The sequence below is a fragment of the Lissotriton helveticus genome, chromosome 3_1 (assembly GCF_964261635.1).
Source record: "Lissotriton helveticus chromosome 3_1, aLisHel1.1, whole genome shotgun sequence".
Taxonomy (NCBI): domain Eukaryota; kingdom Metazoa; phylum Chordata; class Amphibia; order Caudata; family Salamandridae; genus Lissotriton; species Lissotriton helveticus.
The window spans coordinates 642,337,289-642,356,439 of NC_136061.1; positions in this window are offsets into that span (position 1 = coordinate 642,337,289).

Below are 19,151 nucleotides of genomic sequence, written 5' to 3' on the forward strand. Positions count from 1 at the left end.
GTCACACTGACACACATTCCCTAATGAGGATGAATTTGCATAGCTCCCTATTGAGTCTAAACCATTCTTTTTGATTTCTGTAATTTTTTATTGTATATAAAAAAATATATATTTACATGGAGCATACATGAGTGGCGGAAAGAAGGAGGAAAAAAGAAAAAGAAAAAGAAGAAGAAGAAGAAGGCGCCGAGGGGGGGGGGGGGTGCAGCAACCATTCTGTTATATCTTCCAGCACTTTAAAATCAGAGGATATAAATGCCATCAATAGAATTAGGTTTTAGAAGGAACATCAACACATCCCTGGCCATCAATGAATTCGAATTTTTCATTTTCTCAATACCTGGACTTTATTCAATGAGTTGTTTTCATTTAATTTTCAATGTTATAATTTTATAGTGTTCACTTTGAGCAGGATCATATCCACAGTAAATGAAGATTCCGATAAATAATATTTAATTACCTGAGCATTGATAAAATGCAAACATCATACACACACTACTTGGAAAAGTTAATTGACATCTACTTTTGGCACGCTTGATGGTGCCAGACAATGACTCACCAGATAATAAAATGTTCTTCTGTGTTTCCTTTGCGGTTCAGAGAGACAGCCAATAAATTCCCCTGTTTTAGGGATGGGCATTTAATTCTTCAATCTTACTTCATTGCTAATACATTTCCCTTTAGTAAGCAACTGCTTGTCAGCCGTGTGCTGACACGGAAAAGGAAGGGAGTGCCTGGTGTGATGCTTGCATCGCGTGCTGGTGACATGGAATGCCTGGTTGGCATGACATGGCGAGGTTCCAGGGCTCAGCGTTCTGTGCCAGATCGGCTGATGCGGTGATACCAAGCAGACCTGTTTCCTATTGTAGAGAGCATAATAAACGCCTTCATGTACCCTGGCTACACGTGCGTTAATACGAAGCCCACTCAACAAATTGGCGAGGAGCTTGCAATGAGCTTTTCTTTCTAATGTCCTGGGTGGATTTCATTGGACTATATGTAATGGGGCACCGAAGAAGCTGATTTAATTAAGTGTGCAGCGTCATAGCAACTGCAGAGTTTTTTTTCCCATCTCAAGCGAGTCCTGATGATGAACGCGTGCTGTGTGCTATTGGCTCTGTGTTGGGGAACTTGTGTGGTGTTGGCCAGAGAACGTTGAGCAGAAAACTACTTTCCTTTGCCGCATCTTTTGAGAGGCAAGCGGCATTCTCTGCGCATGTCTCCAATAAAGCTGTGCGAATCTCAGTGCGCGCTTCTCTTACAGCAGCAGCTGTGAGCGAGCACTTCTCTATGCCCTCGCGCAATAACTCTACTCTACGCTGTTACTTGAAGCCTAAAAGGCAATTTTTTAGGACAAGTTTGTAACAGTTAACATTATCAACCAAAACTTCAATACAAGTAAAACACTTTCATCATCATCTCCTTCATTCACCCCATCCATCCTCAAACCATCCCACCTGTTGCACTCCTCCCCTTTCACTCTGCAACCTCCTCCATCTCCCCATTCACCGCTTCACTTTCCCTCCAACATCCTCTCCTGAATTTCCTGCCTTCACTCTTTTGCATTCCGCACAACGCCATCATTCACCAGTTTCCCCCCCGTGGGGTGGATGCGCCCGTACGTGACTCACCACCCCTCCAAAGTACTGCCAACCCAAAACGCCTACACCGTGTCCTAAAATGGCAAGCTAACTTCACCAGCACTGCTTCCCCTGTGACTTGTAGGGTGGGTGGGTGTACTAACTTCACCTAACCCTCCCCGGTGGTGCCAGGTGCAGGAAGAGGCTGAAATCTCCCCTCCTGCACCATTATAACCCACCCTAATCCCTCCCTTTGCCCAACCCCTTGACTCGCTCCCACCATGTCCTTCCGCCTATTGCGCGAAGATCCCCAGGGGTAGACTGTCAGCGACCCTGCTTCCCAAGGGGCCCGACGAGGTGACCTTGCGTGGAGGCCAATTTGAGTGCTATTGGCCAGAATACTGAACGGTGGTCGCATCTGGGGTACGGAGAGTGGGACTTTGTCCACAAGTTCAATGGAATTGAGCGGTGAGGAATGGTTAAGTGGGTGCAAGTAAGGCAACAGAGAGCATCTGCACTACCTTCAGTCAGAAAAAAGGTAAGAATGATTTCATACCTTGTGTACCCTGGTTGCCACTAGTACTGTTGTGCATTTTGAGGAGCACACGCCTCTTGCCGAGTGGAAGTGGGAACGCTTGGGCATTGAGTTTAAACATCACCATGGAACAGCACAATTTTTTGGTCAGTCCTCTACATGCGTTCTGAGCATCTGGATCAGAACATCCTATCAGGTGGGTAGAGTGGAAGAATTACTTTGTAAATTATATCAGTGCCATTGGTGAGGAAAGCAATACGTCGGTGGAACAATAGAAAATAATTCTCCTGCATTCTTTAGGGCCAGTTGGATTGAAAACGAACAATGGCATGCCAAAAGTAGTGGTTAGTGGGGACATTAATGTTTTTACAGCAGCGTTGAAAGACCTTGAAAATTACTACGCACCTAAGGTGTGTATTGGGTATTATTTGCTATACGTTTTTTCAACATAAACAAAACAAGGGGGAATTAGCGGATGACTTTGTGGCGGAGCTAAAGTAGTTAACCAATGATTGTAAGTTTGGCAATTTGCATGATGACTTAGTAAGGGAGCAATTGGTCTTGCACAGTAGTAACTCCTCTATCCAATAGTAGTTGTGTATAAATGGGAATTCACCCCTTCAAGAGGTGTTGCCAATCATTCGCAAAGCTGAGATTTCAGGACGGTATGCTACGGAGCTTAAACAGTCTGAAGCAGATAATACTCTGTAGGGAATTTACAAGGTGCGAGGTGCGAAGAGTAAGGCACTTGGAAAGGAACAGAAGAGTAGAGCCCAATACAAACATGTGAGAGATGAGAGAAGTTGATATTGTTGTGGTAGTAGGGATCATCTTGCATCTTACAAGAGCTGCCCAGTGACAAAGTAAAAGTGTAGCAAGTGTGGTGTTTCAGCACATTTCACAAACATGTGCATGAGGAAAAAGAAGACCCTCAAGTGCATAAAGGAAGGAACCAATCTTATTGGCAGCAAGGAGGCGGAATATTTAGAACCTGACAGGGTCAATAGTTTGCAGACAGTTTTGTGCTTAATGTGGGGAAAGGCAGATCTGGGAACAAACCAATATGTGACATGTTAATAGGTGGTGTTCCCATTAAAATATATGCAGACTCAGGATCGGCATTCACTATCATGAGGAAGTTTGGAAAAATACATTTTGTGGAAAGATTGGATCACATTTGTCACCATCGAACATTCGTCCGGAGAGTTTCACGGGCGAAAAGATTGATATGTTAGGGATTAGGTGCTCGCCATTTTCCTTCAAGGATAGACATGTGAGGGGGAAGCTCTATGTGGCCCAACAGGGACATTCATCGTAGGGTGGGTCGATCAAGGCAACCTACATATCATTCTAGACCCTAACAGTGTGGAGAAAGTGTTGGTGGTGGACAAACAAAGCATGGTTAGTATAGCCATGGCAGAGAGATTGCCCAAAGTTTTAGCAAGAATTTAGGGCTGTTAAAGGGGTTTGAACAGCACACATAGAAGTTAGAAAACACCATTTAAAGATTGTTTATGGGCAGGACACCTTTCTGCACATAAACTATCTTCCCCTGCAAGGTAGACACCCTTGCACTATGGTGGTGCAAGGGTGCCTGCGTTGGCACTAGGCAGCTAAATTTAGCACCAGGGCAAGGGTAAACGCAGGGCTGCACCATATTCTAATGAATATGGTGCAATCCTGCGTTTCTAAAGTGAGGGTGCGTGTTATTAGTCTTCTTGGCTTAACGACATGCTTTACCACTTTACTAGTAAATATGCTGCTTATACTTTTTGATCCACAGGCAAGACTACCAGAGTGACTCTCATGAGGTGTAGGGGGTGGTTGTGCCCCTTATATTTTCATCGGTAATATGAGTCTTCTCTCTTTTCATACGGAATGTTGCTAATAGTGAAATCCAGGATGATGAATATATGTATGTATGTTATTATCAGATGTCTATCAAGCTCAGCATTATAAGATCCTCACACTTTGTTTCTTTATTTGGTGCCCTGACAGAGAAATGCAAATTTCAGACCGGAGAAAGACCTCCACGATTTAAGTCAATTTTTTCTTGAATTCGAAACCCATTGGCATGCATTAGCCGAGGTCCCTCATGTTTATTTAATGGACAATTAGTTTTCAATAAAGCAGGACCAAAGGAATAAGATATTATTTCCTCGCCAGTCTGCTCCAAGGAAGGACGTTTCTATTTGTCTTTATGAACCCAAAGAAAGCCAAGTGTCCAAAGAAAACGTTACTGTCTGGCTGGGTCATAGTTAAACATTATCAATTGTGTTTTCGAAGTAGTATGTGTATGTGATGTTTGTTTTATCTCATTGTTCGCGTAATTAAATTGTTTTGCTAAATGTTCATTTAATGTGGATATGGTCATGCTCAAAATGTATTCTACAAAATGATCACATTGAAAGGGAATTTAAAGCAATCATTAAATGAAGTCCACGTGTTGACTGAATACATTACTAGATTTGATTCATGGCCTGTGAGGGGTTATTATTTATTTAAGAGTTTTCTATCGGGTTGAGGAGCAGAACTAAAGGGGTAATTGAGGATTTGGTTGACATTGTAGCATGTCCACTAAACTGATGGTTTGCCTGCTCTATTTAGAGACAGGCGAACCATAATGTTTCCATGGGTAGAGCCCCCCATGGGTCGGCTGGTGGAAACCTTTAACCAATGGCCCCACTGACATTGGGCCGTCAGTCTAAGTATCTCAGACAGTCACCCCATTTAGGGCAGATATTCTGGTGTTCTTTTGTTTCCTGTTCGACCAGCAGGAACAGCTTGGTGGTTCTGCATAGAAAAAATATTCTAATGACCCCATGCCCTGGGAGAAAACTCCCAAGGTGTCAGGGCCTCTAGTGTTGAGTTTTTTCAAAAACAAACTCCTGCTTTGGGAGTCTGTTTTTTAAAAACTGAAAAGATTGCTGAGCAGACACGAAATATGGTAGCCACTCAGCAAACTTAGGGGGTGTTTTAGGATTTGGCAGACAGGGAGCTTTGCAACAAGGGTTGTATTCTAAGTATGGGAAGAGGCACTGCAGTGTTTTCCTCTTACCCCTCTTGATGTAGTTGGAGTTCCATGGGTCATATGTCCATCGCCTGGTGTTTGTGCCACTGGCCGAAGGTCATTTTCTCTGTTTTAGCCGTGTAGAGCTTTCAGTAGCTAGTCATCATCCATGCACTTTATAAAAAATTAACAAAATTACTAAATAAATGACCTACCTTATAATCCAACCCTTTGTTTCTTTAATTTGAATAACAGGCTGATTTTATGACCCTCTATGTATAACACTTGTCTGTTCACCAAGACAGTGCATGCCTATCTAGAGCAATCTGTCTTCTACACTGGGTATGTTTCACACTCTCACATCCTCCTTTACTGTCAGGCAAAATCCATCAACTTTATTCCGCTCTTGCACTATACTTTCTGCAGTCTCTGATTGGCCCTGGGTTCCAAATCAGTCATTATTTAAGTAAAGGTGCGAGGCACTGTATCAAAACTGACACTATTTTCAAGGTTGCTCCTTCCTATGTAGCCACTCCGATGGCTTTTACCACACCATGAGCATCTGCAGCTCCCGCTCCCTCTTCAAGTTGATCCCATGGTTGTAGTCTCTAACTTCACAGGTGAGGGCACCTAATTCGGCTTGGTGTGTTTCTCTACTATAGGGTTCAATACTCCAGATTATCTCTTCAGAGGTGTGTGCATGCATTTCTGCTTTTGGATTCAAAGTGAAAATCATGTTCAGTACTGGCCACGGATTCCTCATGCAAGTGTGTTTCTATGGAAACTGGGTTTTTGTTGACTGGCTAATTCTGAGAATGGCGGGTTGTGCAAGTACTGGGCTCTACCTCCCTTAGCTATGATTGGACACTGATTTTCAACACAAGAACGAGGTCACATGTCTTTCCCTTGCTTATTTATCCATCCAGTGGGGACTCCAGTCAGGCCATGCAAGTGAAGGAGCAGTAGGGCTGGAGAACCTAGGGCCAGATCCTCTGCTCGGTGCACCATGAATTTACAGAATCATCTCAGGTAACTAAGAGCTGTCCTCCCTCGCGTATCCCTCCCTGTAGTGTAGAGATCATGTAATAGGTTTGAATACCCCAGGCAATTTGCTTCCCACTTCCTGGAGCCTCCTTAAACTTTATTAACTACAACTGGGTATTACTATTGCATTGTTACCCTAAAGCTGGTGAACTTTTTACCAAACGGTGAGCACTATCTTTATATCAAGACCTGTTCCATTCCACACATATATGCTACACGAAATCAACAAAGAAGGGAGGTAGAGTAAACGAAGTAGGATTCTTACTCCACAAACTAACATGTATAAACAAAAGGAATCCTACCAAAGGAGATGTGTTACCCAAGGGATATGGGAGCACTCAGTGTTTTTTAAAATACCCCTCACACACCAAAGGCCCCTTGGTGTCATGCTTCATCATCGGGGTCTTCGCACTCCTCTAACGGGATGCGGCGTGCTACAACCTACGACTACGCGGGAGCACTGATAAATGACTATGTGTGGTGTGTGTGGTGCATGTGATAAAGCAAGTAAGACAGGTCCATATAGACATTGCCAACTGCGGCCTTAATATATTCATACAGCCAATTGCGCAGACTGTGGCGCTATCCCCGTACTACGTATTTTGTACCGGTTAGACTAACTGTACTGAATTAATGCCGTATCCAGGTACTGGGTCGCTTTCTTTAATATGACTGTCAGTACCTGTATATAAACGTGCCGCGTCTCGCGCGTGATATAGAGGTAAGCATTGGCATTAGGCGAGTGCAGGACTATGTGATGACCCACTGGCCTTGGACACTTAAAGATACGCTGCCACATACTATAACTGTGTGTTGTTGAGTGAACACTATGTCTTTGTATAGTTGGTTGTGTTTGGATATATGCCGGGCGGCCATGAATGCTGTGCCTTTGAAGTTCTGTGGGCGGCATGTGCATTTTTTTATTTTTGGCGAACAAGAACCAATCAGGATGCCATATTCCATGATGAGGCAGTCCGCTAAGCAAGCATAATTTGGTCAGCCTCTCTGAGTTTTATCAACATCTACTGGTTGGGCAAATAGGTCCAATCAGGTCCGCGGAGCGTCCTGGCTGTTGCGGTTTTCACCGACATGAAATGCTAATACATTGACTTCTCATTTCCGGTGGTTAAGGTGGACCAATGGGCTCTCTTGACTTTCAGCTTTCTATATGGTCCGCTATGACGAGGAGAAGGTTTTGTGCATCACGCGCGGGCAGTGGTAAAGACCGAGTTTGATTGGTCTATTTTGTGTGCGCGAACGAACCAATAGGAGAGGAGACAAGTAGTGTCTCTCTCTGGTCCGCTATGTCGCTACGAGCCGGCTAACGTAAAGACCTAGTACGATTGGTCTATTGAGTGTGCGTGAATCAACCAATAGGAGAAGAGACAAGAAGTGTGTCTCTCTCTGGTCCGCGATGTTTCTTTATTTTCCCTTACGTGAGCTTGTCACACTACCTCCCCCTCGGCTCAGTCAAAGCCAGAGGTAACGACGGAGAGGTAGGTGATCAAACAGGGGCACTATGGACTCAATTGCTCCCCTCTCTTTGAGGGAGTGTGTAGACGGTCTCATGGACTATGTTAACGCTAATGTAGAAGCTGTTTGATTAAGGAATTAGTCATGCTGGAGTGCTCTCTCCTTTTACATGCCAGGATTGTTAGTAAACTCTTTATCCTTGATAGGATGTCTAAATGCAATCCTTTTGCTTGTGGTGTTTAATAATTTTAATATTATTGTTTAATATTATTGTTTGCTGGAGACTGTGGTCTATACATTAGATAACACAGGAGGTTGATCTATATCTTTGTGTGTTACCCAAGAAAAGAAACCAGGCTGGATTTGGTTTTAACACTGGTTTTAGACACCACAACGGAGGGTCTATGTCATCTTAATAGATATAAGCTACATCCAGGTAGAGTGGGTGGTTTGCATATTTTTTAAACCACCACAAGGTTGTAGCTAACAACTGCCTCAGTCTGCCTTTCCATGTAATCTGGGTAATAACTGCATTTGAGATGAACTAAAATAAACTACATCTTCACTTTGAATACGTTTCTTTCAGTGCGTGGCCTCCTTTAGCCTGAGCTGTCGCCAGGTGAGGTGAGGCTCCTGATCCCACAGAGTTGGGTAAGTGAATATACTGAAAATATTGTAAATAATTTATACATACGTGACTGTCACTATAAGGGACTCGAGTTACGTTGTGCACTTTACTTTTTTGTGTATTTTCTCTTTCTTTTTTCCTTTAACAGGAGGGGACACACCACCAATGGAAATATTATTTTTCTTTTCTTACACATTATGAAGTAAGTGTTGCAGTAGTGATACATAGGTCCTGACGAAAGCCTTGATAGGCTGAAACATGTTGACCAGACAACATCTTGGGTAAATAGCAAACCATCTTTCTTGCTATTGTCACTCTGTTTTTAACTATACCATCTTGACGGGCACACTCAATAAAGTTTTCTTGTTGACGTCAAGATAGGCATTTTTAGAATCACCTGGATTATCTTCCTTTTTTCTCACTTTTTCTTATTTCTTTGAGCACTGCAACTAAGCCCTTTTTAGCCACTTGTGCTGTCATTTGCTCAGGTTGAGGGTTCAACCTTTGGGTCCTAAACTAGCCTCAGTAATAACTGGAGGCAGTGTTTGTTGGACACAAACTTTCTACATTTGAAAATCCCAAATGACGAGCCTCCACTATTGAGTGGGCTGATGGGTACTTTTCTCACTTTTTGTATCCCTTTCAGTTTCCCGGCCGCTCATCTTCGCAGCACATCAAAGGGCTTCGCCCAGCGTGCGCTCTGCGGCTTCTCGGCTTCTCCTCCCCTAATTATTCTTGGATGGCCGGCCGGCCGTACTTTCAGCTCCAGCACCTCCCCTCTCTCCCCGCACACAGCCTTCCTTGGATTTCTCCTCCCCCTCCCCAGCCAGCTTCCCCCAGGCCGTGTTCCCTCCCCTGCTACCCCATCCTCACTCATCCCTCGCACCCCCTCCTCCTTCAGGCCCCCACCATTTGCTTTTGCTTGTTTTTATTTATACGTGTGTGCGTTCCCCCACCACTCGTGTTGTTCTCTCCCTTGTTATAGGTATTTTATTTTAGTGCTGATTTAACCATCTTTTTGCTTTAACTCTAAACTTTGTGCAACTCTGAATGTTCATCTGTTCATCTTGCTGCAAAATGTACATTTCAGTGAGTAATTGCGATTGATCTTTTAAAAAAAATTACGAGGAAACGAAAAAGTTTAATACTGCTCGGTCGGATCCCGCCTTTGGTATTCAGAACAGTCCTAGCATATCACCGGCATGTGAGGCAGGCTTGGCGCCAGGCGGTTAAACTGAGCATCGGATAATGAGGTGCCCTTTGCAGCCATTCTGCTGCTATCAAGCACCCATCCTGCCCTTCTTTGTCGCCATTTCCGCGATGACAAAGGCTGGTGTGGGCTGTGCCTGTCCAGAACATTCTTGTGTTGCACCCCTTGCCGTTAAAAATTTAAACCGGGTTCGCATTACAAAGCCAAAGAACTCGCCTCACAACTTTTAAAGGTCAAGAAAAACCCACTAGCTTTCAGCCTACCTTCAGGGCCAATGTTAACTTCGAGATAATAAGAAGGCAAATAGTATTTTAAACGCATATGCTAAACAAATGCATATTTTTGTCGGAATCTCTGCATTAACAGGTACGTGTTGGTGATTTTCACTTTGTCTCCGTGCGTGCGTTCCCCCACCACTCGTGTTGTTCTCTCCCTTATAGGTATTTTATTTTAGTGCTGATATAACCATCTTTTTGCTGTAACTCTAAACTTTGTGCAACTCTGAATGTTCATGTGTTCATCTTGCTGCAAAATGTACATTTCAGTGAGTAATTGCGATTGATCTTTTAAAAAAAATTACGAGGAAACGAAAAAGTTTAAAACTGCTCGGTCGGATCCAGCCTTTGGTATTCAGAACAGTCCTAGCATATCACCGGCATGTGAGGCAGGCTTGGCGCCAGACGGTTAAACTGAGCATCGGATAATGAGGTGCCCTTTGCAGCCATTCTGCTGCTATCAAGCACTCATCCTGCCCTTCTTTGTCGCCATTTCCGCGATGACAAAGGCCGGTGTGGGCTGTGCCTGTCCAGAACATTCTTATGTTGCACCCCTTGCCGTTAAAAATTTAAACCGGGTTCGCATTACAAAGCCAAAGAACTCGCCTCACAACTTTTAAAGGTCAAGAAAAACCAACTAGCTTTCAGCCTACCTTCAGGGCCAATGTTAACTTCGAGATAATAAGAAGGCAAATAGTATTTTAAACCCATATGCTAAACAAATGCATATTTTTGTCCGATGTTTACATACAAAACTGTGTTTTCAAAGTGGATTTTTGGTGTCGCTTGGTTTAAACGTGTCACAAAAAATTGCCAGACCTGTAGCAACAAGTTGGCTTTAGGAGAACTACTACTTATATATAATATGTCGACGCCATGTTGTTTTAGTGAATCAAGAGATTCTAGTCGCCGCACCTCTTATGAATTTTTTGCCAACTTTGTATGCAGCACGATCTCCCCCTAGATTTATTATACTCGGTGTTTGTATGTACCATGTGAATATATTTTACACTGGCGTGTGATTCATGGAGCTATTACGCAGGGTCAGTTGGTTGAGGTCCTGCTGCAGAGACCTGTACTTACTTTGCAAGTTATAGATCAAACCAACCACAACACGACCAACGCGGTTTCACCCACAAGAGAAGAGTGAAATAAGTACCAGCAAGTTGGCTAGCTATAGGCCCTTAATGCATTAGAGCTTTGTGATAGTTTGTGAAAGGTTGATATTGCTATATGTTCTTTTGAATTCACTTGTTTTCCAATCACGGGGTCGCCTCAGGTTGCAGAGAGTGCTTAAGCCTAATCACACATCTTCATACAAAGGGGTTCCAAGTTCAGAATGAATAATTTTTTTGTTTGAACTCCCATGTCAGTGAAATGCTCCCTTGCGAAAGCATACTATTATAGCCTTGCAGCGTGCTGCCAAGTGTATCGGTTATTAAAGTGCCTTCTGAATGCGCCTTTCTTCAGTTTGCATGCTTTCTAGAAAATCACACAGATCACACAGATCACACAGCCGCACCTACACTCACACTCACACACACTCACCCTCACACACCCTCAGCCTCATAACACCTCACACACACACACCGTCACCATAACACCCTCTACATCATACAAAGGCACACGCACACACCTTCATCCTCACAACACCACACACCATCGGAATACACACACCCTCCCCCTCGCACCACCTCACACACACTCACCCTCACACACAATTACACTCAAAGACCCTTACACACCCTCAATAACATTCTCAAAAATCACACACACTAACACACTCACACACCCTATCAGCATCACACATCATATCACAATCAATCACCCTTTTCAAACTCACTCACACTCTCTCACATTACACAAATGTCACTAAAAGACGTTAATATTTCACTTCTGTTCTTTTATTTTCCTCACAATAAAATACACTGAACATAATCTTCACAAAAGGTATTTACAACAGTTTAAGCTATTGCCATTATAAATTACAATAACTTTTATTTAAGTATTAATTATTTAAAAAATTTCATAACCATTGTTATTTGTAATATCAATACATCTAAGTCACGTAAATACAAAACATTTGCATTACAAATACTATGAGTGTCACATTTGCAAAAGTTAAAAGTATTGGCATTGTAAATGACAAAACTATTAGTTTCGCGATTTTCAAAACCAACACATAAATATAACATGTGTCATTTACACAACCAATAGCTCCAACTTTCCTACTGCGAGACCTATTGGCAACGCCAGTGCTTGTCTTATATTTGGTGTCAAGTACAGGTCTTCTAGAGGTTTCGGAGGAAGCTTTGTTGACTCGGAGATATGGCCTACTACTAACAAAAGCCTCTAGGAATAACACAAAAGAGAAGCCTTGGAAGCAGACTAAAGAATAGTTCAACCCCTTTGAGAAACAAATCTGAGAACCAGTTAAAACCTCTTAGTATCCAGGCAGATCACTGAGCAAATTTTCAAGAATGATGTATCAGGAGAAGCAATGGAAGATATACCACCATCCGCAGCCAGCAACAGAGCAGGAACATTGAGATGCACTTGTATGTAGATGTGCATTCTTTATATATGTCCAATACTCAAATGACCCTGGAACAGGAAGAGATGCAAGCAGGAAATAATCCCGCTCCATATTGAGTATGGAATGTAAATGGAAAACATTTAGATAAAATGCACACCCCTACATAAAGAAGACATGGACTAAAAGGAAAAAAAAATGGATCTGGACTACACAAACGTATTCAATGATGGTCACCACCAAACCGTCTAAATTTCGTAATTTAGTGCAATACAAAAGAAGCCTTGGAATCCAAGCCGAGCTTCCCCAGCTACCAAGAAGTAAAAAGAAAGAACAAGGTGGTAGCTCGCTCCCCTGAACAGGTAGCAAGCTGATAATTCCTTTTTGTTGCTGCTCGCTATCACCAGTGTCAGCACCTTCAGAGCACCACTCTCCGTAAACATGGGTGCGCGGTCAGAGAAAGGCCTGACTTTGCTGTCGCGGACCTCATCCAGATGAAAGATAAGCTGTCCACTGCAGTTTTCATAACAGCTGGATGCTACCAAGAAACTTCTTAAATTATGGTGAACTACCAATTCTTTCCTCTGATCTACGCTTTTAATTGAATTGTATATTATTGCAACCTGTTAAGTTGATATGCTCCTGCTCCACCCGTGGGTTATACCTTAAACTTTCTTTGTATCTGGGTGGCGGTTGCTCTCAGCTTTTTAGTACTATTTTTAGTGCCAACTGCGTCCTCACATAAAAAAATTAATTCAAGAACGCATTTTGCTGCTAAGATATACAGTAAAATGGCAGTCACCTTTTTTGTAATTTTGCCGAAATGTTACATAATTGCGCAAAACGAAATTACATGAATTATGCACACCTTTGGCTGTGCATACCTTGAGCTGGTGTAAGATTTTTGGATCAAATCCCTGTGCCTATATGTGTTTGTACATAAGATTTTGTATACAAATCATAACATTCTTGGAAAAAACAAATCCACAAACCTTTGCGCTGTTTATGGTAGCAAACCTGGTACAAAGGCCCAGATTCTAAGCTGTCAGGCAACCAAGCGTAATACCCAAAGCGCCTACGCTGGGTTACTTGACAGCAATCAGGGGAGCACCATATTTACAGACATATGTCACTCTCTTCCCCTCTCCCTAGTGCCATTGCTGATTTCAACCACTATGCACCAGGCACACTCCTTAGTGCCATATCACTAGGGAGCGTCCCTGAGTCTGCCATAGGTTTTGCACTCGAAGGATATCCTTCCAATACAAAATACTATGCATCAACACACGTCAAAGTGTTTCCTACTTTGAATATGTGCTGCATAGGGCAGCACATATGTACAGTCAGAAAAGCGAGGAGAAATGACAACATTTCACCTTTTAATGTCTGCTTTCCAGTGGCTTTAATTTTTGCCACTAAACCCAGCCTGCCAATGTTAGTGGATAGCGTTTAGTGTAAAAAAGCATGGGTGGTTGAATGGGATTGTACCGTGACAAAAAGTAATGCAAAGCAACGTTTTGCGCTACTTTGTGTTAATTTTCCATACAAACCAAAGCAAATACCAATTTGCGTTGGTTTGGTAATCCAAAACAGGTTTTGCGGAGGGTTTGCATCAAAAAGTAACGCTAACCGGCCGCTAAACCTTTGGGAATGATAAGCGTGGCTCAAATTCACCCCAGTGACTTACCGCACTCACCTATAATCACAAAGTAAGAAGTCAGCCGGACAGTGGAGAAGAAGAAACAAAGTATTTTATTAGGCCACAAACTCCCATATGAGAGGGCCCTGTCCGACCTCACCCCTAAGAGTGCGCCGAGAGGACTGACTCATCTCATCACAGCAATACATTATAACATGGTACAGCAACGTAAAACACGCCCATACTGGAAAAGTACTGGACCCTGGAGAGGGTGAACAATGGCCTCATACAAGAGGCATCTGCACCTGCAATAGCAACATTTGGTTATCTCTGCCCAAGGCCACGAGAACATTACTGATTAGAGTTTCTGTTATTAGTTTCGATCACAGTTAGCTAAGAAACGAGAACTGCTGCGTTCAGGGTTTTTTCCTATTCCTACGGGAGGGGGAATGAGCGAGTGCGACTCGCACGCAGGAGAAGCAACCTAAAATGGTGGCACACAGGCTAAGCTAAGAAATCTGAATAACATCACACGCATAAATGAATGAGGAAATGAAGAGTATAAACGTAAATGCATAAATGAATACATCATTAGTTAGACACATTATGCTAACTCATAAACGTAAATGTCGGTGGGCGGGGCATCGGAAAATGAAACCTATCAGACCCTCCTTTTAGCATTATGTGGCTAACATGAGCGTAGCCTTTATTAGCTGAAAGATAAGGTCTTTACACATCATTCTAGGGACGGGGGAAACATATCAATCAAAAACATCAGCATCAATAAGCATCAACCAGTGAACATCATTGAGCTCCATGTCATTAGAAACAGGATATTGGCGGGTCGGTTTTTTAGCATTTTGTAAATTACTGGCACACATGGAGCAACAAGGGGGAAGGCAATATACACATAAGCAACAAGTTAACAATATCCCTACTACTCCTACAATGCCCATCAAAATCTTCCAGCCCCAAGAGGAGAAAACACCCCACAGCCATTTCTGGAATGACCAAGTACCAGTGTCCTGATAAAGTTCAGTCGCTAATCTATGAAGTTTCTGTACAGCTAAGTTAACAGTGGGGGCCGAGTCAGGAATGTACACACAACAAGACGTCCCGATGACGTGACAGGCTCCACCCCTATCAGCAAGGAGGACGTCAAGCACCATCCTATTCTGGATCGTAAATAATCTCATAGCCTGCATCTCAACTGACATATTAGCTGCTATGTCAGCCTCAGTATTCACTACCTTTTCCATAACCCTTGACAGTCTCCAAATAGCCCTACTATTAAATATGGGACCCCAGAATAGCAGTAAACCCTTAGAGAAATCTGTCCATTGCTGCAAAGAAGTATCAGTCTGATCAACATCCTCAACTTGGAGTGCCCTCCCTTGACGCTGTCCGGGCATTATAGCAAACCGACGATGAGTCTTATGGTAGTCTGAGGGTGCTACATAGACAGGGGGAAGTAGATCAGCCAGATAACAGACTCCACCCCAACCCTCAGGCAACCACAGGTATCCATTTTCTCCACAAATAAAGTAAATATTCGGGGGAGTAACCAATGAAGGACTAAGGGGCAAGCGAATCGAGGCAGTCACATTGCAAGAACTGTCCCCAACCTTTACAGGGCCCCTCCCCAGGATACAGAAGAATGGTGAGGGCCCAACAACTGCCAGGGGCACCAAAGAATGACTACTATCGTTTGTCTCAGGAGGGTGTCTATAAGCCAGAGAAGAGTTCAACTGTAGGAAACTCTCCCTAACTTTGTCAGTGTCGTTAGGAGTCACAAATCGTCCCACTTTCTTCGAGCATGTTTCCAGAAATATCTGATCAAAACGTCCGTCAGTAAACAATTGTCCAAGAGAAGAGGTGGGCATAGGACGTACTCGCATTGTCAAAGTAAAACTCTAACTAGGTAATCGAGCATCTAGAAAATCAGGTTGTTGAAAGAATTTCACCATGTCAATTAAAGTGTACCATTCCACACAACTATTCACAGGAGTTAAAGGGAGTGCCAACAACTTTTCCTTTTTATAGGCAGCAGAAGGTAGCAACCCACAAACCCAACAATCTGTCACATTATACACAGCATGGGCATGATGTAAACTTTTGATAAAAACATTATCACAGTAACCTTTTCGCAAGCATTGTTCGCCATAATCAACAGTAACCATATGGTGCTCGGGAAGGGCAGAAGGGATAGGGATAAACACGTGAACAGGATAGGCTTCATCTAGGAAGAACAGTATTCCAAGAACTATTAAAAATACAATGAGGAGTATTACAATGGCCACAATCTTCCCTTTCCGTGACAGAGCAAACCATGGAGAGTCGGGTTCTGGTCTACGAGGAGCTGCAAAAGGCTGCTCCTCCTCTGGGATAGAACGGCCAAAGGGGTACATATTCCCTAACTAAAAGTCCAAAACTAAACTAAAAAGGTAATCAAAACAGTCACAGTCACACCAAAGCCGGCCAGGTGGGAGTCTTCTCCCTCAGAAGGGATCTTCTCCCTGTGTCCGTTAAAGCCTCACAGGCAGGCTTCTATTGTTAGTTCCCTAATCCCACGACGGAGTTGCACAACTTTTCTTTTTGCAACTCAGGAGCACCTAATCCGGGCCCAGGCGCAATCCTAGTGTCCCATCTGACAATGTCTCGACAGTGCACCAGGGCTCTTACCAGCAGTCCGTCCCTAACACTTAACTATTCTTCAGCACAGTTCTCTTCTAAGTCCCTAACGCAGCCCTTCTTCCAGTGCTCAGTTCTCCTTCCTACCTTTCCTGGGCCGCAGATTATAACGAGTGCTCCCTTGCACCTCTGGATCTGTGAACAGAATGGGGGGCTCAATGGCAGGGGACTTATCCGCTGACATTTGCTCACTGTGATCAGGAGAGGCCTCACCACTTGCAATCAGAGCCAGCCTCTCTCCTCTTTGATCCGGCTCCTCACCCCTCAACAAAGCATCCGAGAAGGGTATGTACCGAGGAACAGCTTCACATTCGTCATCAGCGATGCCGTTTCTCACCCATTCGTCATATGGCAGTGGCAGGGGGACACGCTTCACGTGAGACGCATGCGTCCACGCCTTGCGGCCCTGGATCCGGAGTGCGGTGCGGGTGGTGAGGAGCACTTGCCTCGGGTCCGACCACCTTGGATCCAAGCAGGACGTCCGCTGGTACTTCTTGACGACAACCCAGTCCCCGGGTTGTATGGTGTGTCCTTTCCCCTCCGGCAGCGGCTTCAGAGTGTCTGCTACCTGCTGATGAACAGAACGAAGATTATTGTCAAAGCATACAGGTAATCTAGCAACAAAGGGTATTCTATTTCCGAGAAACATTTAGGTCTAGGGACACCCCACACGTTGGCCGGACGGCCGAAAATAACTGCATGGGGTGAGACACCTGTCTTGGAATTAACTGTCACTCTCGTGGAGAGCAAAGCCAGGGGAAGTGCATCTGGCCAACGCAACCCTGTGCTCTCTTGTAACTTGGCCATCTTTAACTTCAAAGTCCCGTTGAACCTCTCCACCAAACCCGCAGCCTGGGGGTGTCGGGCTGCATGGAATTTCTGTGAAATTTGTAGTCCCTTACATATCTGTTTCATCAATTCGGCATTAAAAGATGTGCCGTTGTCACTCCAGATCACCCGGGGCAATCCGTAGCGTGAAAAATACTCTTTGATTAACATCTTAGCTGTTGAGATAGCCGTACAATCCTTAGTTGGGAAAGCCTCCACCCACCTACTAAAAGAACACACCACTACCAAGACGTACTTGAGGTTGTTGACTCTCTCCATTTCAATATAATCCATTTGGATCACTTCATAAGGAAAAGTAGGGGGAGCAAAATTGCCAACCGGAACCGGTGTTCCCTTTCCAGGATTATGTCTCAAACAAACCATGCACTGCTGCACTAAATGGGTTGCCACCTTGGAAATGTTCTTACTACTCCATACTGGGTCCAGTAATTTACATATTCCTTTCGCACTAATATGAGCTGGCCCATAAGCCATTGTCACCACTGGGAGGACATATGCGTCCGGGAGTAACCATCGTCTTTTGTCTGACACATCCGTCCAACACTCATCCGAATCCAACTGCCCCCCACCATCCTTCCATGTCCTCAACTCATCCTCAGTTGCTTTTTCTTGTATGTTTTGCACACTTTGTACAGTATTCATAAACATGTCAACGTCCGGTACCCACCTAGCTGGTCCTGCCACAAACATTCGTGGGAGTTTTGTCCTAGCTGTCTCCTTAGCTGTCTGATCTGCAAATGCATTGCCCCGTCCTACATCGTCCACCACCGCTTTGTGTGCACTACATTTGATCACAGCCAGTCGTTTGGGAAGCGTCAATGCTGTCAATAGTCGTAATATCAACGGACCATTCTGGATCCTTTGTCCGTGTGATGTCAAAAACCCCCTCTCTGCCCACAGTCGCCCGTAACTATGAGCCACGCCGAAGGTGTATTCGCTTTCAGTGTAAATATTCACATCCAGTCCTTCACTCAATTCACACGCTCGCATCAATGCTATTATTTCCGCAGCTTGAGCTGAGTGGTACGCAACCCTAGAAGTCTCCACCACTGTTTTCAATGTTGTGACTGCGTATGCTGCAGTTGAGGTACCATCCGCAAGTTTAAAACAGGAACCGTCAACATACAGCTCCCCGTCGGGATCATCGAGGGGGTGTCCATTAAATCTATCCTTCCCTTCGTCTCCTCCTCTGTCCGAAACAAACAATCCTGACTTCATCGTTCTTTTCATCTGAAGGGATGGGTAGCAACGTGGCCGGGTTCAAAGTGGCACATCTTTTAATCGTAACATGGGGTGCGAATAATGTCATCTCATAACCAGTAAGACGAGCACTAGTTAAATGCTGCGTCTGCGTTCTGTTCAATAAAATATCCACAGCATGTGGTACCATTACTGTGAGATCTGAACCCAGCACGAGCTCCGCCAATTGTCTAATTGAGACCGCAGCAGCCGCTGTAGCCCTTAGACCGCTCGGCAACGCTCTCGCCACATTGTCAAGCATAGCAGAAAAATAAGCACACGGTCTCTGTTTCCCTCCAAAACATTGAGTTAGGACAGACAACGCGCAACCTTCCGCCTCATGTACATAAAGCACAAAAGGCTTCTGGTAATCAGGAGTTCCCAAAACAGGTGCAGAACACAAAGCAGTTTTTAGTGACTCAAAAGCTTCTTGACATGCTGGAGT